This window comes from Lepidothrix coronata, unplaced genomic scaffold (assembly GCF_001604755.1).
Source record: "Lepidothrix coronata isolate B3197 unplaced genomic scaffold, Lepidothrix_coronata-1.0 Scaffold115, whole genome shotgun sequence".
Taxonomy (NCBI): Eukaryota; Metazoa; Chordata; class Aves; order Passeriformes; family Pipridae; genus Lepidothrix; species Lepidothrix coronata.
This window is the reverse complement of record NW_016690295.1, coordinates 1130832-1152270: the sequence shown is the minus strand read 5'-3', so window position 1 is coordinate 1152270 and position 21439 is coordinate 1130832. Positions and strand designations below refer to the sequence as shown.

Here is a 21439-nt window from a genome sequence, read left to right as displayed (position 1 = left end):
GAAACAGAGTCCTGGGACATCAAAAGGAAAAAGGAAACAATTCGCTTGCCTGCAGGAAAAGGAAAACCTCATTTAACTAAACACCCAGGAGAAAAGGCAGCATGTACACAGCTTGAGAAGTTCCATCAGTGGTACAATTTACCCTCTTGATTCCATCAAAAGGTGAATGAGTGCACACACACACATGAGGGCAAGCAGCTACATTCTGTTCTTTGTGGCAGTCACGCAGCCCAGGCGTGAGCAACCAGAGCTTAACCAGAGACTCCTATTTTACCTCTCTGGGTGTTCATTACGTGGATGTAAAAGATGGCAGTGCTTGTCCCATATTTCTTCCACTGCTGCATCATCTCAGGCCATTCTTGTAAGATGGATTCAAGGCACTGTGAAGACAAGAACAAGTGATACCCCCCCACACACACACTTCCCTGAAGGAATGCTGTAAAGGTGAGCTGTAAGTGCTCAGCCAGCAGGGACAGGCTGCAGTCCAGCCCCGTGCTCACACGTAGCCTCCCATTCACTACAGCAGGATTTCACAAGGGCAACTGGGGCAGGGTGCAGCCACTGTGTTTCAAAACATTTGCAGAATGTTTGGATGTAATTCTTTGAGGAGGATTTAATTTTCTTAATGAGTCTGAGTAAAATCATTAGCTGCCACAGTTGCACAGGGAATGCTTCAGGAGATTTCACGAGGCATAATTCAGCAGAGCAAAACAACACAAAGTTGTACTTGTTAACACACTATCTCAGAACAGAGCAGGCTGTTCCTCTAATATTTCTCCCACACAGTGTATTTCTAAAACACTGAACAAACCAACCACACTGATTGATTTTACCGTACCAGAATTTTTTTCTTGACAGTATAATTAATACTGCTTCTCATATCATGATTTTATAATAAACACTCATATTGTAGTGCCTTCATTCCTGAAACCAAATTAAAGCATTCTTTTGATAAATGGAAAAGTAGAAATCTTAAGCAGATGCCTTTGGAGCCAGGTCCTTCTCAGTGCTCATTCATCATATAACATTTATTTACTTTCTTTTAGTGGCCAAAGTTCTGAATACTATTCTCTGGGAAATGACTGTCATGGTGCCTGGATGAACTGTACTGGCCACGACTCCAGCAGTTCTGGAGTCCAAGTGAGGGAAGCATGACTTGGTTGCGTCATTCTCCACGTCTCCCTCCGCCTGACTCACCTTTCTGACACTTTCCCCACCCTGACTGGCCACATTCACACTTGCCACCTGCTCGGCCTATCTCAGCAAAACTCGCGGCTTGAGCAAGCAACAGTCTGTTCCAATCTTTCAGCGGGAAGCAAGAGGCCCATGGGAACGGTGGGCACCCTCCAGAACGGGGCAAAACACTTTCCAAAATAACCATACGTATGACCTGTTGTAAAAACTGGCCCTCCTGGGGTTTATCCCTCATTGCCTCTGCCTGCCAGCAAAGAACATGACCCTTTCAAAGCAGCACCGACTCACGTGGCAGGGAGCCATAGGAAAGGTAGCACTTCAGGCCAGCACTCCCTTTCCCCTGCTTTAACCTTCATAATCAAATATCAAAAAGAATGAAAACAATCTGTGGCTGCAGCTGATGGTGCATTACATTTTCTGTTCTCACCAGCACATTTTATAGATCACCGTTTGGCCAAGGAAACATAACACGGTGTTCCTTCGCCTCCTCCCCCTTGCCCCCCTTTTCAAATTTGAAAACAGGTATCTTCTTCCAAGCTAAATACTTTTAACTACTGAACTTCACAGAAAAAGAAGGTCACAAGCTGACTCATCAACAGCCTTAATAAATGTACTAAAGAACCTGAACAGGACATCAGATCACATAAGTTATAAATGCCAGGTACAGAGATAACTCACCCCCCAGGAGAACAGGTGTATGTATTTTTAAGGTTTACCATGATTTATGAAGCAATAAACATATTACTCCATGCCAAAATGTCCTGGGCCTGATATTCCCCTGCTTATGGTCCATGTACATCTATGTACATCTTCTACAGATCATGCACAGTGTGAGCTTTCAAATAAATCAGAGCATATCCCTTGGTGTGAGGCATAAACACACAACAGTTGACTTTTAGAAGCTGACCTGCTAAGTTCACTGAGAGTGAGAAGGACAGTTGCTAAAAACAGTCTAAGCCTTTATCCAAACAATTTGTATTCCAAGCCTTCAAAATACAGAAAAAAATGTCCTTTGTAGTTACTATTTGGCACCACCAGCTGGATGCTGTAAGGAACTAAAATAGGGATTTTTACTGCTTAAAACTGGAAATACCAGCAGCGTAATCTTGTGGTTTGTGGTCCTGTGCACTATTTTGTCTTGCTGGTAAAGTGTCTGTTGTAAATACCTGGTACCTTCTGCACAAGAGGAGGGACCTGCTGACTCTCATTTGTGTCAAGCAGCCGTGTGGTGGTTGGCTCTTGCTGGACACGATGTACTCACAAAAGCCACTCCATCACTCCCCTCTTCAGCTGGACAGGGGACAGAAAATACAATGAAAGGTCATGGGTTGAGATAAGGACAGGGAGAGATCACTCACCAGTTACTGTCATGGGCAAAATAGACTTGGCTTAGGGAAAAATAATTTGATTTATTACCAATCAAATCAGAGTAGGATAATGAGAAATAAAACCCAAATCTTAAAACATCTTCCTCCCAACCCTACCTCTACCCAGGCTTAAATTTGTTCCCAATTTCTCTTTCTCCTTCCCTGAGTGGCACAGGGGAATGGGGAGTTTGGGCGGTAGTCAGTTCATCACACCTTGTTCTCTCCTCCTCAGAGGGAGGACTCCTTACACTCTTTCCCTGCTCTCGATGTGGGGTCCCTCCCACAGGAGACAATTTTCCGTGAACTTCTCCAATGTGAGTCCTTCCCAAGGGCTGCAGTTCTTTGTGAGCTGCTTCAGCAGGGGTCCCTTCCACAGGGTCCTTCCAGAACAGCCTGCTCCACTGTGGGATTCCCATGAGATTCCACCCTCCCTTGGGCAGTCACCTACTCTGGTATGGGGTCACCCCTAGGCTGCAGGAGTGTGGCTGCCTCACCATGGTCTGCACCACAGGCTGCAGGGGAATCTCTGCTTCAGAGCCTCCCTCTCCTTCTTCACTGACCTTGGTGTCTGCAGGGCTGTTCCTCTCACATATTCTCACTCCTCTCTCCAGCTGCCATTGCTGTTGCTCTGCTTTTTCCCCCCTTCTTAAATACATTATCCCAGAGGTGCTACCACCGTTGCTGATGGGCTCGGCCTCAGCCAGCAGCAGGTCCATCCTGGAGCTGGCTGGCATTGGCTATACTGGACATGGAGCAAACTTCTAGTAGCTTCTGACAGGAGCCACCCCTGCAGCCCCCCCACTACCAAAACCTTGCCAGGCAAACCTAATACAAGCAGTCAAGTGAAACTGGAAATACCGAAGTCTGCCCAACTGTACCTTGTGTGCCTCTGGTGAGCTCTCATGCTGAGTGGATACAATATATACCAGGGTCCCACATGGAAGGGGATTGTCCATTTCACCTGCCTCCTCATCTCTATGGATGCAGGAATTAGTGCAAAGGAAGCTTGGTCTCATTCCTCCCAGCCATACCAGTAGCAGGTTCTGGGCAAGCAGCCAAGCCCTGTGTGGGGCAGATGCCCCAGTGCTGAGGTCGTTTGGCTTGGGCAGATCACTGTAGCACGTGGTTGTTTCCTGCCGGGCTGTTTCTGATGTTTGAGCTAGCAGGGAGGTGATAAGAGTAATCTGGAAAGCAAGGGAAATAGTATTAGAAATCTACATATCGCCTCATATGATGTTTTGCAATGCCCATCCTACTTTACCTGGAGTCTATGACAAACTTGCACTTTGTTACTGTCACAAATTCTTGGCATGTATCACTCCTTAGGAGGAGTACACAATGTGAGCAAAGTGGGAGCAAACCACGTAACTCCATTTTTTTCTGGTAACAGGATATACTAGAAGTGTGTAAGCCAAGTGTTGCACAAACATCAGCTCTTAATGCAGAGCAGTGCAAACATATCAATCGCCCAGCAGTGTTCTGCTGCCCTTATCTCTTTGCCAGGGGTGATGAATGCCATGAAAGGAAATAAAAATGACCTCCTGCAGATTCTGAACAGGTGTGGTGGTGGCAGGAGATTGTATCTCTACTCGAAGTCCTGGAGGCAAAACTCCTGCATACAAACCGTCCATTTTGTTTGAAACTGGATATTCCTCTCTAAGTAAAAGTGGTTCTGCTGCAAGCACAGGAAGAGAAGGGTGAGCAACTGCATGAGATACGAAGTTTTATGTCCAGTGAGCTCATCCGTCCCCCCAACAACTTTTGGTCTGAGCAGAGCTGGCCCCTGAAGTTTTCAAGAATCATTTCCCCTCCTCAGACTGAATTCCTGTGCAATGCATGGCAGACACACAGAGTCCAGCCCTGAGGAAACAGGTCAAGTGGCACGGTGACGAGGACTGAGGATGGAAAAGGATTAGAGAGGCTGAGTCAGTCATAATAAGCAATGATTAACTTCGGGGTTCTCTGCTTTTGGCATTCAGATCATGTAAAATCATGGCATTACTTCAGTGCCAGTCAGCTCCACGTCTGGGCCCTTCCCTTCCAAACAGGCACCCCAGACAAGATGGATCAAACCAGCAGAGTAAAAAGCGGAAGTTGAAAATGCATGAGAGGTATTCACAATAACTGCTGCTTCATTGCTATAGCTGTAAACAAATAAACTATAAAATTTGGCACAAGAGGGGCCCAGGACTGGAATAGCAGGAATGTTGCAGATCAAGATTAATGTGCCTTGGCAGAGCTACACGGAGAAACATGCATGGCACCTGTCCCCACGGTGCCTGCCTTGAGCTGGTAACGTTAATCTCCTGGTTTCATAACCACAGCGCTCAAACCTACATCTTAAAACAATACCTTGTAGATTGCAATGTAAACTATTTTGAGGGAAATTTTGCTGAAAAGAAAAAAAACATGCATACATGGGACAAGCCAGCTGAATCAGAAAGTAAAATGCCTCTATAAATGTGTTTGTAGAGAAAGAATGTTACCTATTCTCAGGAATATATACATGTGTATGTGTGTGTAAAACTACGTATGTTCTGTTTGTTGATAATAAGATAAGCATTAAAAGGTGTGACAAGAGGGATGAGGACTTTTTACAATTCCAGCCACCTGATGTGCTGCATAGTTCCTCTCAGGAAACCTTCTCAACTTCTACCTAAATTCCCAGAGTGTGCTGCAGCCTGGATTTGTGGCAGAAATTCCCAGCCTGGATGGGATGCTGGAGACTCTGAAGCCTTGCTGTCAAATATCAGCGATAGGTGTCTGATTAGTTAGATGTCATTACATTATTCAACCATCCTTAAATAGCTATTACACCACTGCAGTCACTAATCCTTTCTGAGAAAGACAAGTAAGAAAGCATTAATTGGGTGACCATTACATGTGTACTGTACTTTCTTTAGGACTGAATGTACCGCAGGCTTTGCTATGCTGTATTCCTTCCTGAAATATTCCTCACTAAGCCCTAGCCCTATTAATGTCAAAACTCCTACTAATTTTAGTGGGTCTAGGAACAAACTTTTTTTTTTCCATCAGCTAAGAACAATTCCTTCAAAAGAAAGGAAAGAGAATAGATACAGGGTTTTGTAGCCATGTCTCACATTAGGATAATACTGTATTTTGACTTTGCTCTCACATGATTTGTCTTGAAGACAGTAGCAAGTATTTACAAACATACCAGTTCTCAAACCCTAATAAACTCTTTCTTCTTATGTAAAACATGTTCTGAGAAAAGCAATACCTCTAATTGTGGAGAGGGCGTGACAAGTCTGAAAACTTTTCAGTGCTTTTCATTTCTTTTAAAACTCATTCAGAAAATTTCTGGACAAACCATCAGAGATATTTTAGCTTTTTTTATGCATAATGGACTCAGCATACTCTGTAGTGAGAAAAGCAGAGCAGTCCATCATTGAAAGTCCACATAAAAATATTGTATGTTGTTCGAAACACCCAGGTAAGATTGGAAATAATTTCACAGATAGTAGAAGGTTCCTACTTTTGCTGTTTTCCTTCAAGAAAATAATAGATGTTCAACTGCTACAAGAACAGTGGACAGGTAGTGTCCTGGTATGCCAGAGGAGCGTCCTCGGCCCAGTGACACCCACTAGATGGGGATATTTCCACAGGACACTCCTGGCCTTTCAAGCAGTGTTCAGTGCACCACGAGTGTACAAACACCAGCTCATATTCACAGTTTAGATCTCCAGTCTTGGACCAGATCAGAGTTAATTTGTTATAAATAATAATTCAGAGCAGTAACAGGCAGTTTGGGGCAGCCTGGGGAGATTTTCTCTTTAAAGAGCAGCTGATCTAAATTATTTTTTTGCTTGAGAAAGAACAGATGAGTATGTGCCTGTGTGCACACACACACACACACACACACAAACACATGCTCACATAGATGTATTAAAAGGTCTAAATGGAGCACACATCCTACTGCTTCAACAGCCTTTGAAAGTTAGGCAACTGAGACGTGCAAGACTTGGGGCACAGTCAAATTTTTAAATGGCCTTATGTGTTTGGTATTAGTTAAACTCAGCTATAAATTTTAAAAATATTTCAAGTTTGCTTGAAAATCAGAAACTTTTATTTTGTTCATGTGTGTGCTTATGTGTATGTGATACACAAAACACTGCACGACAAGTGAGAGACATCTAGTGTATTAAGCAGTCCCTGATTACAGTGAAAAGGGCAGAAGAATGTGTTAATCTTTTTTTGTTTTTTGTAATTTCAATGGCCTGATTTTACAGGACTCCTTGGTAAAAACTACAGAGATAAGTTAGAATAGTGATTAACCAGCCACTAGAAGCATGGCTTTTCCTATCTGGTACTCCGAGTTCTTTGAAAAGCAAAATTTAAATCTTACATGGCTCATTTTCTCCTCTACGTATTCAGGCAAGGCTGATCGGACTCTGTGTGAGATCCTTTTCTGCATCTCAGTGTTTTTCAGTCTGTAAGAATCTGGTTAGTACTTTCTATGCAATGGAGTCCACAAAGAATAAGGCCTACATGGAAAAGTCTCTTATTCTAAGAATAAGAAACTACAGAAATGCTGAGCTTTATGAGGTCCTTTTTTATTTATAGGTGCTAACATCAGAACTGGAAATATCCCTTATTTTCACTCTGTTTCACACATTTTGTGAGCTTTGGGGGATCTGCTAGATCCACTCATTTTCTGTTTGCAAGATTCATAGGATGATTTAGGTTGGAAAAGACCTCTAAGATTATTGAGTCCAACCAGTAACCCAGCACTGCCAAGTCCCACTAAGCCCTGTCTTTAAATGCCATATCTACATATCTTCTAAATACCTCCAGGGATGATGATTCCACCATTTCCCTGAGTGGCCTGACCACCCTTTCAGTGAAGAAATGTGTCCTAATATCCAACCTAAACCTCCCCTGCTGCCACTTGGGGCCATTTCCTCTCATCCTGTCAGTTGTTACTTAGGAGAAGACAGACGCCCTCTCTCTACAGCCTCCTTTCACGTAGTTGTAGAGAATGGTAAGGCCTCCCCTGAGCCTCCTTTTCTCCACAGTCATGATTTTGAAAGATTTCTGTCTTCTTTCACCAGGATTTCATCTGTGCTCTCTCTGCCTCTCTACCTCTCTATGTTCCTAATGTGTCATACCCAAAATTACCGAAGAACAGTTTTTTGGTAATTTTTAAGGTCACTTATCGTCTTTCCATGAACCTCAGGGAAACCAGGTCCTGTATGAACTCCACAGGTCCTGTGCGAACTTCATACACTCTACAGCACAAAACAGACTCCAGAGACCTGGGAAATCATCACACATTCCACTGAGCTGAATCACTGTATAAATGTTATCTTTGTTAACTATTTATTCCCTTACCCTTACAAGCTGGATAAGGGCACAGGAACCCACACCTCGCTATCAACAGGGACACACTGCCCTTTTTTTGTTTTTTTTGGCTCACCTCTTTTTTCATTGCACTGATAACTGTGGATTTTTGCCAGCTGCAAGTAGTTCTTGGCTGGCATTGGAGAAAGAACTTGGCTGGTGGCTGGGAAAAGTGTGTAGGGATGATCCACCAGAACAAACTAACTCCTTGGTCTCTGCTGTATTTCTTTGACACAGCTAGCTTTCCTTTAAATGTTGGGTGCTATTCAAATTCTCTGAAGTGCCTTCCTTTGCCCCAGTCTTAATTTGTTTATTAAGAAGCATTTCAAATGGCAAGCTAGAGGCATGCTTTAAACTAGAGTGTGTAACATATGGAAAAAAACAATTTACAACCCCATCTCCTTACTTGTATACACCATGAGTAAGAAAACTGACAATGTATCCACAGCCTGCAGCTTTTGTGAAATAAGCCATCAATCATTAGTCAGTGCAAGTTTAATTCTGGACAACTTTCCAGCATCAGTGGAACTGCCAGGAAACATTTTCCAAGACAAGCTAAATAGAATTTTTATAATAATGAGGCAAGGTACTCTTTGTAGCATCCTGTTTTCAAACAAGTGTTTGCCCACTTGTGTTTTTTTTTACCAGCAAATTGCTACTTCTTCAAACTGTAACATCCCATTAACTTAAAAAACCCACTGTATTCCAGGTGTTGTGGGGAGCATCTTATGTCTCTGTTTGAGCACACACTATTGCAGAAAACAAACAGAAACTCTGTTTTGAAAGCTTTTCTTGATACTTACATGTTCTTTAAAAAAAAACCCCAAACAACTAAATTAACTTCGTGCATTTGCAATGCTGAGGTCCTTTCTCAAATATGTAGAGTGAAGTAGGTAGAAAGTATGAGATATAAACAACAAAAGAGAACAATATAATCACAGGAAAAAAAGGGTTAGGAGCGTGGGAGAGGCGGGGTGGCAGCACCAGGCACACAGTTCAGCAGCCTTTCCATTAAAGCAACGATGAGTACCTGTGCATGGTGCAGACTCCCAGGTGCCGTGACGCCCTCTGAGACATGCTCAGGCATCAAGGAGCTCAGCCTTGCAGTTCAACAGAGGTTACAGAATCCCTCAGATTAAAAACCACTTTTGTTTTCCAGTCCTGTAGACCTGAGAAGAGAGTGATGCACAGGCAGTTGGGAATCTAGCCCAAAGCAGCATATGAATTATACAGTTGACGGTGAAGACAGTAATTTCTAATGATTCATTTTTAACACTGTCATTTACAACAAAATATTAGTCACTAGAAAATGCTTTTGTTACAGCTTTGTGGTGTTCTACACTGCAAACATGACCCTCTCTTATCTTTTTATAAAAATGCTACCAGTATCATGGTTTGTGTTGTTCAACAGCGAGTCTCATTTTCACAGTTCCTTATCACACAAGCACATCTTTGTGCTTCCCCATCATTCCCACCACAGGAGGGGAAACAATTTTAATCAAACACCCCAGAGCCTACAACTGTTTTGACTGTCATTTAAAAGCCAACCTCATCAGCTGAATAGCTATAGAGATACCTATCATATCAGACCAATCAGAACCAGTTCTGACCCAGGCTGAGGTCCCGGAATGAGCTCAGAGTGCTCCAGGGATCAAGATTCAGCCTAACCCTCCTACCCTAATTTCAGAGTCATCTGTCCATGCCAGCCCTGAAAGGAAATCTCAAAAGAAACAAGAGGGAGGCTGTGACTGAAATCAGCATCAGGAGTTTGAATGTTGTTTAGTTTTCATGTCAACTTCAGAATATCTCAAATAAAGAACTAGATGCCTCATTAGGGGAGTGGTGTAGGCATGCTACACTAAAGTTATGGCTTCTAGTTTTATGGCATACCTTTTGTGCCTAACCACACATCTAAATGGAGCAGCCAAGGTAAAGAAAGGAGAGTTTATTCTACACAAACACATATAGGAATGAGAGAACAGTCCGTGGAGACATCTCTATGCAGGAGCTGGCAAAAAAATATGGAGTGGTCATTGCTAAAAAAATGAGAATGGATTAAATATAACATAGCTGCAAAAGTAGATAACTTAGGGTGAAACCCTTTTCCTTCCACAACTGACACAGATGCGTGTGCATGCAGAAAATACATACTAATCAACCAACTTCTGTGAATTATGCTGGAAAGAAACACATGCATCTTAAAAATTCATGAGAAAACCTGTGCTTTTCATAGCACATAATTTTACTGAAGTAAATTAAAACCTTGAGATGGATGGCTTATTAACCTATCTTTTGACCCAAATGATGGCAATACTGTGGCCTTCTGGGAAATGAGACACGAGATGTGTCTGTCCCTTGCTGTTTCTGTGTTACATATTCATCACAGGAGGGATATAGCATGAACAGAAATTGTGCTTTGCTTTTGCAGGACTTGACAGATCAATAACATTGTGGAAGTATTTATATGACTGGAGGCTTGGGAGCAGTCAATCAGAGATAAAAGAAAGGCTGCAGTCTTGTGAAGCAGAGAAGCTGAGGCATTAAATGTTTTATTCCAGCTAAGTAACAGTGACATCTCCCCAGTCAGTTCCTGGCCATGGTCTGCCTGCCTTTGGCTGTGTCAGTCTAGAAAAAAAGTGAAAACTCAACTCGTAAATCACAAGCCGGTTGCCTTGAAATACGTAAGGATATAAAAATCATTACTGTAAATCAGAGCAAGATTCTTTGCATGCTCAGAGGACTTTTTGTTCTGATAAGGATAAAACAGAAGCTTCTTGCTGCAGCATTTGCTTTATTATTTGTTTTCCTTGTATAAGTACCTACAGCAAGATGTGTTTTCATTACACAAATAAAATAGAATTATCAGGTGATATGGTCCAGATTAAAAGTTACCAAAACCCAAATAAATCAAACCTCTTTTTATTTGTTTCCACAGTTATGTCTCAGAGTAGAGATGCTTGCAAAAAAAAAGTTTTTAACACAAAATTGAATTAACTCAAGTTCCTATGAGATTTTGCCCTCACTGTTTCTACTGCACTGTAGAAAATTTTTTACTGCCATCTCTTTTATCTTGCAAGGCAAGAAAACCATGTAAGAGTTTCAAAACAATCCTAAATGTCCTTTGTTTTTCAGTCAAAAGCAGAAACCTGTCAAATTACTAATCACAGTGGGTAGCATACTAAAATCAGTTGAAAACAATCAACAGTTTATAGATTGATTAGTTGGAAAAAATTGCACTTCGACACCTTAAATACATGCAGACTTTGGAATTTAATGTCTTTTCCATTATGAAATGGCATTAGAACTGAAGAGAATTATTTTACCTACACAAAACATAAGAAGGCATACATTTTGTTAAAATAAAAGCTATTAAAATTAAAATAGAGAAGGAAAATATGGCTTCAAAGTCTGATCTCAAATTCCCAGTGAGAGAAACTACAAGCTGACTTTTAGGCAAGTCTGAAACAGAAGGTCAGCTCTGGCTGATGTCAGCTGGGGTCTTCCCTGGGGACAGCCCTAACATGATGCTGAGGGAATAAACAGAGAGAATGGCACAGGGGTATTAGGGTGGGCATAACAAAGAAAGCTTTGAGAGAAGATGATGGTCTGTACCTCACTCAACCTGGCTCCTTAGTGCTAGGCACCTGTTTGACCACAGGGAGAAGGGTGTGACCCAGAAAAATTCAGAAATCATGTGAAAACTGACTTCTACCACATTGCAGGCATTGCCCTAAAACAACACTTGTCTCCTAACCCCATTTGCATAGAAATCAAAGATCCTCAGCAGCTCACACACTCCACAAGGGACAAGGATATAACCTGCAGCCTGTTTGCTGAAAGATGTTCAAAGGTACTGAAATAAAAAGTATGTGCTTGGAAGACTAACTCATCTCCAAAAGCCAGAGAGGTCACATTATATGAAAATTGAATGGCTTCATAGGTGAAAAGAATCAGTAAATTGATTACTGGCACAGTAAAGGACTCACTCATCCTGGGCAAACCCTCAGTGCAATGAGTCCTTCGTTGCCCTGTCTCTGCTCAGTTGTCTCACATCTGCTCTGCACCCATTATCTCATCAAAGCAGGATCTAGAAAGTTACCATGACCTGCTTTGCTGCAGGCTCACAACCATGTTGATTCATTAGTTTATTTTAAAATATGATTGTCATATCAGTCGCTGATTGCCAGGCTGTGTCAGATACATCGTGTTCCCTCAGTCCTCCCAGATTCTCTCTGTGTTACTTTGAACAAAAGATAATTTCTTCTACCCATTCATTCATTTGGGGCAAATTATGGCTGTTTCTTCCTCTCTAGCAGTCATTGTTAATACTTTCAAGAAGTTCTTGGTGAATTATAGTTTAAATCAGTATATTTTCTTCTTTCAATAATTCCCTTCTCTCTACAACTTGTACTTTCACTCCCAGTTGTTCCCTACAGCTAATGAACATGCTGCTTTTCAGCAGGCATTGTGATTCTATTGGTCTTTTCTTTGTTTAAAGCTTAGTCACATCACCAGTCTTTTTTTTCATTCTTTCTGACAACCTGTTTCTTAATGATAAATTTGGTGTTACAATGTAAACTTCTCCCAACTATTATTCTTTTTCCTGTGTTTGCATCCTATGAGATCAGCATCAGGAATATATCTTCAGGGCTTGCAGTTTCCTGGCAAGTCATATTTGCTGCTTGTAAAGCCTCTCCTTTTAGTGCTTATTTGTAGTTTCTGATGAGCAGTTTTAACTGTATTTTATGGTCCATGACAACCTCCGTGCTCCAGGAGGTCTTGTCTGGATTGCTTTCATGGTATCATTTGCTGTTTATTTTCACAGTTCCTGCAGCAATACAGTAGTTCTTGTTGGCATTGCTATCCTTATGCCACTCCTCTAGCAGATTTTATCTCTCTTTTGGGTCATTTAGGATGTCAGTGTCACCTAGATTTTATTTCATATAGCTCTGGCAGCTCCTGTTCCTAAAATGTGACCACAACAATTCACTCCACAGTAGCTCTCTGGCCCGCTCAAGTACTTCAAAATAATTTGCAAAGCAATGTACTTGCTGTAATTTTCATAGTTTGGTCATTGCCTCTGCCCCCAGATCATTTCTGATTCTTAAATAACATGGGATTCAGGCCTCCATCAAAAGTAGAATCCTTCCTTGTATTGAAGTACACCGAAGTATTTGATTTTTTAAAAATCAAGATGCTTATGGAAGCCTTTCCCTGTAGGTGACCTAGTCTCAATTCTGCTTTTTTAGCAGGTTTATGTTTTTTATGTAAACAATACAAATTTAGTTTCAAAAGCTACAAAATATACCGCAGTCCATTACTTTAAATTTTTAAATATCCTGAATTTAGAAGTAAACTGCTTAAAAATATTTTTTGTGCATAATTTTGCATGAAAGCCCAAGAATAATAGCCCCAATAGACTGCACGTGATGTGAACTTACAGAGGGATGTGCCATGATATTTTTTCTAAATGACATTCCATATGGATTATGAACTTCACCCGTCATATTTCAATAGGCATTTAAGCAAGCATCTTGCCTGAGTAATACTGGAAAAAAAAATATTGGAAAAAAGCTGGGAAATAGCAGTGAAATACACAGTGAAGACAGCATGCTGTTCTGAGTTCTTTTATCTTCCCTCAGAAAGTACATTGCAGAATATTTCTGAGAGTGCTGCCAGCTCCTGCAATTATTTGTTGCCATTTCTGCAAGGAACCAGTGATGGCAGAACCGATGCCTTCTCCCAGATGCCCCTTCTTAGTGGAGTCTCTCTCAGATGCCTCCCTTGCTTGGGCACAAGCATCACCTGAGATGCTGCAGGAGGGAGGCAGATCTCTCCAGGGCAGCAGCAAGTGGAGGGTGAGGAAGGAGGTGCAGGGAGGGACAGGGAGGGTATCTCCCAAATCTTAATGGTCTGTGAGAGGGCTACCAGGGTGCACCACCTTTTCCTTTCCCTGTGTCCTCAAATGTAAGTGAGATCATGACTCCTGGGGGATAATTTCTCATCAGAGAAGGAAAACTGCAGGAGAAATTAAGCGAACTAGTGTTTCCACAGAAGAATCCTTGTTTTGTTGACTTTGACGACAACTTTGAGAAGTAGATGATGTGGGGAAATAGTGTGCTAGAGTAAAAACACATACTCGTGAAAACAATGGATTGTATAACGATTCACAAACTCGAGAAAGGCAAGATGGAGGGGGCACCTACATTTCCTTAATTAAATGCATTTCTTTGTTCCAAATCATTCAACGGCTTTTTCTTGTGTACTTTAACAAAGACCACATGCAAGTTAAATATCAGTGCAGCAATGACTTTGTGCTTGCACTAGCAATTTTGAAGATACACGGTCAGCTGAGAATCCTGGCTAGTCCTGGCTTGAGCAAATGGATTAGAGCATCTTTAATTTATGAATTTTAAAAGTCAGACCTTTCCGAATGAAGGATTCATGTGTTTTTGTAGCCTCGGGGAAGAAGCCAGCTGTAAGTGGCTAACCTTTATTGTGGGATTTCTGTTCTCTTCTATTTAATACACAAACTTATTCACCATAACAACCACTAAAAACTGTGTGGCATGAAACAGCAAAAAAAAAAAAAAAAAAGGCAGCAATACCCATCCTTGAAGGAATACTAATTCAAGCCACCTTCAATTCCACAATGGAAAGATGAACAAAATACCATAATTCAGAAGGGCAGGCAATTTTAAAACTGGAAATATTGGAGTTGTTCCTCTTACATGGATATAAATAATGACAAATCTGCTAAAATCTATAAAAGCACAAAGACCAATTTTAGCTTAAATTCTGTTCTGTCTTAATGAAATAAATAACGTGATGTTAGATACACATGCACGGGGGGAATACATTCATATATTTAGAATAGGAAATGGGAAGTCAGAGTATACGAATGACTGACCTTCTTACAAGGTTTTATCACACTGTATGCATATTTTGAAATGACAACAATACAGTTTTGTAATTCTCCTAATTTCATTAATGTTTACGATACACGGCTAAACACCATCTAGCATAACACTGACACAGCTGCACTAAAACTACGAGGGAAGATCAGATTGCCTGTATGATTAAACAAAGACAACCTACTGGCCAGTGAGTCATCTACAAAATTGATGCTGCCAAACTGTGAACTTCGTGTGCACATTGTCACTTCTTGCTTGCTCACCATTTTGAGGAAGGTTCGAGGAGCAATTTGTTGTCTGGCCTTTGGGGGATTTCTTGATGCCTGGAATCTGCAAAGATCAAAGTGGGTGACTGATATGTGATCTATGATATTTTCCCAACACAACTATTATCTTTGTGGTTTCTGATAGCAGCAAGTGCAATTTATAGCATAAAAGCAGAGAAAACTTGCCAGTGTGTGATACACATTCTTGACCAAGGGAAGAAAAAAAATTGTATCCTCATTGCGCTGATTTTGGTTGGGGTTGAGTTAATTTTCTTCACAGCACCAGGTATGGGGCTGTGTTTTGGATTTGTGCTGAACACAGGGTTGATAATATAGAGTTGTTTTGGTCACTGCTGACCAGAGTTTGCACAGAGCCAAGGCCTTTTCTGCTTCTCATACTGCCCTGATGGTGAGGAGGCTGGGAGGGTGCAGGGGAGGCTGGGAAGAGACACAGCCTGGACAGGTGACCCAAGGGATATTCCAGACCATTAGATATCATGCTCAGCATATAAAGCTGGGGGAAGAAGAAGGAAAAGGGGGACATTTGGAGTGATGGCACTTGTCTTCCCAAGTCACTGTTACATGTGATGGAGCCCAGCTTTCCTGGATATGGCTGAACCTGCCTGCCCTTGGGAAGTGGGGAATTAATTCCTTGTTTTCCTGCTTTGCTTGTGCACATGGCTTTTGCTTTACCTATTAAACTGTGTTTATCTCAACCTGCTTTTACCCTTCTGATTCTCTCCCCCATCCCATGGGGGGAAAGTAAGAGAGCAGCTTTGTGGGGCTTGGTTGCTGGCTGGAGTTAAACCACAACACTCATACACAACCCAAGCACTATTGCACATTAAATTTCCTATGTTTTGTTAAAAAAAACAGACAAGAAAACCATTTTTTCCTCAAATTAACTGTCTCTTTTTTAATGGTGTGTGTAACAAAAGTTTCTCACTGTGCATTTTGTTCATTCTTCTCCTATGTCTTTTATTCCATGCAAGCACATTTGCTATTCTCATTCTCTTTTAAATTAGCTTCAGGTACTCTTCCCTCAGTCATTTGCTTTTCTTAACTAGCTCTTTTGTTTCCCTGCTAAAGCTTCATTGTTTTGTCTACGGGACTTTCTTTCATACCATCACTCCCAAGCACTTTTTCCGTGCAGCTCTTCCTTCACAGTGCCTCTGTCTTCCCACAGAACTACCACTTCAAAAAACGTCTCTACTGCTGTAAATTCCCCCATATGAGCTCCTATTTACATTACTTCAACTCATTTAATCTATCAACTATCTAATTTATCCAATCTTCAACTCATTTAATTTATTTGGTTACTTCTCCTGCATGCACCTTCTTCATGAAGGTACTTCTTCATGAGTTGGCCTGATTTTCACAGCACCTCTTTGTCCATTTCTTGATTCTTTTGTCCCAACTCTCATATATATATTATGTTTGTCAATTGTACAATTGCTAGAAGCCAAACAGGAGAAATGGAGCTAGGAGAAAAGATCTGTACCAAGACTTAAAACATGCCTAATTTCACATTACAAAGAGCTGAAGCTAATAGGACTGGTCAGCAAGGGATGCCATGAAACAGAATAAAAAATTTGACTCTAGGATGGCTTCTCTTTGCACACATCACCTCCAAGGAAAATGGGACCTGCTTCCCTGTGCTCTCCAGGCAATATGATTCAACAATGGCCTGGAAGGATCCCCTCTGATAAGGACAGAATGGCTTAATATTTGTTGATGCCCAACCCTCTTGCTTTGAGGGTAGATAGTTGATAGCTATCAACTATCTGCTACAAACTGATTAATTAATTTTGTATGAATCGCTAAAAATCTTTTAACCACTTCTTAATGATCTGAAATACACTCTGAAAAAAGATCAGGAGGTAGACTTCTGAATTTCACTCCCAGTTTTCTTAATCACAAATTCTTAAAAGCATGAAATACTATGACAGTCCTCATGAGAGTGTTTGAAGCTATGGACTATGTGTCAGCTGACACTCTCCTTCCTCCTCCAGAAAAACATTTGCACTCTTCTGAAATAGGATTTACATTTTCATTTATCAGACAAATTTATCAGCTAGAAAAATTTGGCATGCAGAAGTTTTAAAGTGTAAAATGATTGTATAGAATCATTTAGGTCGGAAAAGACCTTTAAGATCATCAGATCTGACCGTTAACCCAGCACTGCCAAGTCCACCACTAAACCATGTCCTCAAGTGCCACACCTACACATCTGAATGCACAGCGACAGTGTATTTGAGAAGCAAAAAGATTCCCATCCACTTCCATGGACTTAGGCATTACAAATAGAAATAAATACTTTAATACTTTCTCATAACTTTCAGAGCCTTATTGCCACATGACCTGATTTTTAAATGAAGGCAACGTCTTGGGTTGGCATTTAGAGTGTATGGAACTATGTACTAGAGTACAGCCATTTGCCTGTGTGCTTATTTTTCAGTTGTGATTGAAGGAAAGAGTCCTTACCAGGCTCTGCAGTCTGTGTAAGTCAAAGCAAATTCAATGTGCTGTATTTCTGTGGTCTGGAAAGCAGATACAGTTGAGAGGTTTCATCTCGTTTCTTGTTGTCACAAGTCTAATAACATCAGGTAGGTGACTCACTGCTCCATCTGCTGTGGTCATGAGTCACTGACACAATGCAAGGCACGCTGAAAAAAAAAGGCATTGTTGATTAGTCAGGTCCTCACCAGCCAGAACCTTGAGCACCTTAAAAAGAAAATACATCTGTAAAGCAGTAAAAATGAGATCAAAGTCTGCTCGTATTTCAAATATATAGCCGCTATCTTGCTAAATAATGTGCCATTAAAACTGAACAGTGTTTGTATTTGCATAATTCTGTTTTTCCTGAGTAAAGTACAGCTGCCACATGATTACTGTGTTTGAAAAGACTGTCGAAGACAGACTATGTGCTGATAGATCAATATTTCACGATTCCTCAGCATATGGTAACTTAACTACCAGAAAATTTTACAATCATCCATGAGAAGGACAAAAGGAGATAATAGAACTCCACTCTCAACTCTGTAGCTGTGAACAGAAAATTAATATAAATTCCTTTCTTCTTCAAGAAAACAAAAAAAAGCAAACCCCACATTCTTTCTGCAATGTGTTCAATAAAGGCCCCCATGGTGTTCACCTACACCTGAACATTACTCTGGTTCTGACAAGGTGTGAAGATAAATACAATAACTGCTCATAATCAAATCTATGTGTGGTATTTTTGTATTTTTTTAACATGGTTTTACTCCTTTATGATTTAATGAACCTGCAGAGCAAATTAAAATAAGCTAGAATGAGGCAAAGGTGTTGCCAAAAAGTATTAAATTATAAATTTTTCTGGACCCATAATTCCAAGAAAATTCAGTCTGTTACCCTTCCTCTCATTCAGTCAAGTTTCTCCCAAACATACGTGAGCATTTCAGTGTCCTTAACACCTATTTACTTGAGAAAGACCTGACAAAACTATGATCATTAACTGATTCTGCCCTAATTGCTTTGAAATGCCTAATTCTTTCCTAAATCTTCTCTAAGGCTCCCAGATGTCAGGTTGAGTTTGAAAATTTTATATATGTTTAACGTAAAAAAATGGTTAGAAAGTTAAACACTGAGCTGACCCAGCAAAATAACTGTGGGTTTTTATACTTCAAGTTATTCAGTCCCAACATTTACAAGTTTCCATGCTGTAAAACCTCATGTGAGTAGAAAAACATTTTTACTACAACTTAGAGCTTTATACGCCCAAGTAATCTGATACAACAAATTATCAGTAAAAAGAGTAGACAATCAATACTTTTACCACATCTTAATCTGTTTGGAGATCATCCTTCCCGTGGAAAACCCCTGACTGATACTGTACTAATAAAGGAAATAACTTCACGAGGTAATTATACTTATTGCTGACATCCTAAACATCCTGGACTGACTCCAGCCGTGTGGTGCAGCCTCTGGGAGGGAATTCACAAGAACAGCTGAGACATATACAGCTTAAAATGGTAAAAACCTGAAAATTTAACTGGTGTTAATCCCCTCTCTTAACTCTGCTCTCCCTCTCTCATGCCCTCCTTCCCCCTTCAGCAAGGAATTAAGGCTTTCTGTTTCTGGAATTTTTGCCTGCTGGTGATAGATTTTTTTTCTTTGTTGTACAGATGTTTGATGTTGTTTATACTCACAGACTTCAGAAGGCTGCCTTTTCTTCTTGTATTATAGGTTGTATATTAGCCAGACATCTTGCCATTCTTTTTTTCTGCAGCTAACTAATTGATTGATTGTTCACAGCACAATTGTTGGAGAGGGAAGAGATCTCTATTAATTAATTGGTAAATGGACATGCAAAATAACAGATGTCTGAAACACAGAAAACAGAATATAATGTACTGCCTTTAAATGAATAAACAATGTGTGGGAAAAAATAAATCAAAGATGCACAACTCCCTACCCTGCTGCTTTCAGGAACAATGGTCTTTTGTCTCAAAACTCATCCAACCAGAAGGTGGTTTTTATTCTCCAGAATCACTGATTCAGATGATGTCTGTCTTTGACAAGAGTTCATTCCCCATGATGGGGGGCCATCTTTGCCTCAAATCTGCCTTAAGTGTCTTGTATGGCTGCTGATCTAAGCCTTAAAAACTCTTTTTAGGTGATATCTCTGGAACATGCTTTTTCTAACTATGTATATATTTGTTCTAAAATTATTCCAGCTCATCTTGTCTGAAGTCTAAGAATAAATTCTGTCTTGGAAAAAAGATTATATGTGCTTTTGTGTAATGTATTGTTTTTTGTGCAATGTATGCGTTCAGGAAGAGATGCTTTTTAGCTATGTTGGTTTGTCTTGGAAAAAGATCGTCTCTCTGGGTTGCACCTCAGCTATGAAAATTTGTTATAGTCCAAAACATATTCTCTGACATCTTTGACCTAATATCATTTTAAACAAGACTTTGCCCCAGTCTAACATAATAACCTGCTATTCACGGTTAATCCCATGTCCCCAGCAGCACGCTTTTAAACAGAAGCAATATTTTCAATAGACATGACTTTCTTCCTGCTGTAAAAATACAGTAGAGAGATTACAGGGTTCTGTTAGGTTAAATACAGATGAATTTTTACATTTTTTCTTTGTTGTTGTTGTTGTCACTGTTGCTTCAATCATAGAAGATAAAAATAGTAGAACAAATGACCAGAAGAGGTGATCAACACTATAAACTCCTTCTGATCCTCAGTAATTCTCTTTAAAGATAGAGTGTAAGTCCCTCTGGAATATATGGGAATTTTCCCACTAGCCTCAGTGGGAGATAACCCAGGTTTAACATTCTCAGTATAAGTAATTAAACACTTATGCTGAAATAAATAAGTGCATAGCCCCGTGCCCTCATGTATTTCAGTCTCTCAGTAGGGCTGATGAGCTCAGGCAAGTCATGGGAGCACTGTGAACTAGATCTGTTTTGTGTTAACCTGATCACCTGACTCAACATATGAACGAGGTATGTCACCCCTGTGCCCCTGGCTGTCCTTGCAAATGCAATTATGGGTGCAGGGCACTTCAGCAGCTCTGGGGTGAAGTGCAATTCTAAGCAGGCACCCTAAGGGTTCCTGATGGTTCAGCTTAGAAGACATCATTTGTCTCCCCGGCTATAATCATAGTCTGCCTAAAGCCTTGTGTGCACAAGAAAGTTATTGTGAAGTAAATCAAGGTGACAGAGGAAAAGCAGAAGAGTTATTCTGCACTGACTTCAGCTGCAGATCTTCCACTTTGGGATACAAGTGTATCCTCACCACTCAGCCTAACCTCCGTCAAAAGAAAGCTCACTCAAAGGAGCTAGAAAAACTGAGTTAAAATCCGTTAAAACACTCAGAGTAACTGTGCTTGCATTGTAAGTTAACTGCACAGTACTTCTCCATGTTGAAAGATGAATTCAGTCTTGATTCACTGCATCAATACTGAATAAAGTGTATGCTGCAGCATCTGGATAATTGGCCAAACAATGCATGAGTTCACATCCTGTCAGCCGTCAATGTCACCACATTCATTGAAGGGAGTATGGGAGAGTCTTGCCAAACCAGGGTTTGGGACTGTGGCCCTTGTCTCACTGCAAGAAAGGGAGACTTCAGCTCTTTAGATCTACCTCTTCTAAACTACTCAGTCAACTAACATTTATATATGTTTGGATTGTTTGGAAAATTGGTTTGAGCCCCAAATTTACAAAGATATTACAAAGAAGTATCCAATTTCTAATCCATTTCCTTGGGAATCTGATGATCATATGCCTTTGGGAATTTGGGCCTCAAAGAGCTTTTTTTAATGTTTTCATTGTACCTGATCTAA

General features: G+C 40.7%; 1 protein-coding gene and 1 long non-coding RNA gene across 3 annotated transcripts in view; both read right to left on the bottom strand.

Moving 5' to 3' along the window:
- LOC108502259 (protein-methionine sulfoxide oxidase MICAL2-like) overlaps window positions 1-2400 on the bottom strand; it is a 150074-nt gene extending 147674 nt beyond the window's left edge. The window contains exons 1-2 of one of the 2 annotated variants that reach the window (XM_017825000.1): window positions 2361-2400; window positions 275-380 (exon numbers count right to left, since the gene is read on the bottom strand). The gene's annotated coding sequence lies outside the window, so the exon portion shown is untranslated. Of the gene's footprint in view, window positions 1-274; window positions 381-2360 lie in introns of those variants that run through there. The other variant, XM_017825001.1, reaches the window with a different exon arrangement.
- Window positions 2401-3685: 1285 nt separating this feature from the next.
- Window positions 3686-17748, bottom strand: LOC108502246. The gene is made up of 4 exons (XR_001876392.1): window positions 17587-17748; window positions 15100-15166; window positions 8953-9091; window positions 3686-3745 (listed from the first exon to the last, which is right to left on the bottom strand). It is a non-coding gene; the product is annotated as an uncharacterized LOC108502246 (long non-coding RNA).
- Between the last annotated feature and the right edge of the window lie 3691 nt (window positions 17749-21439).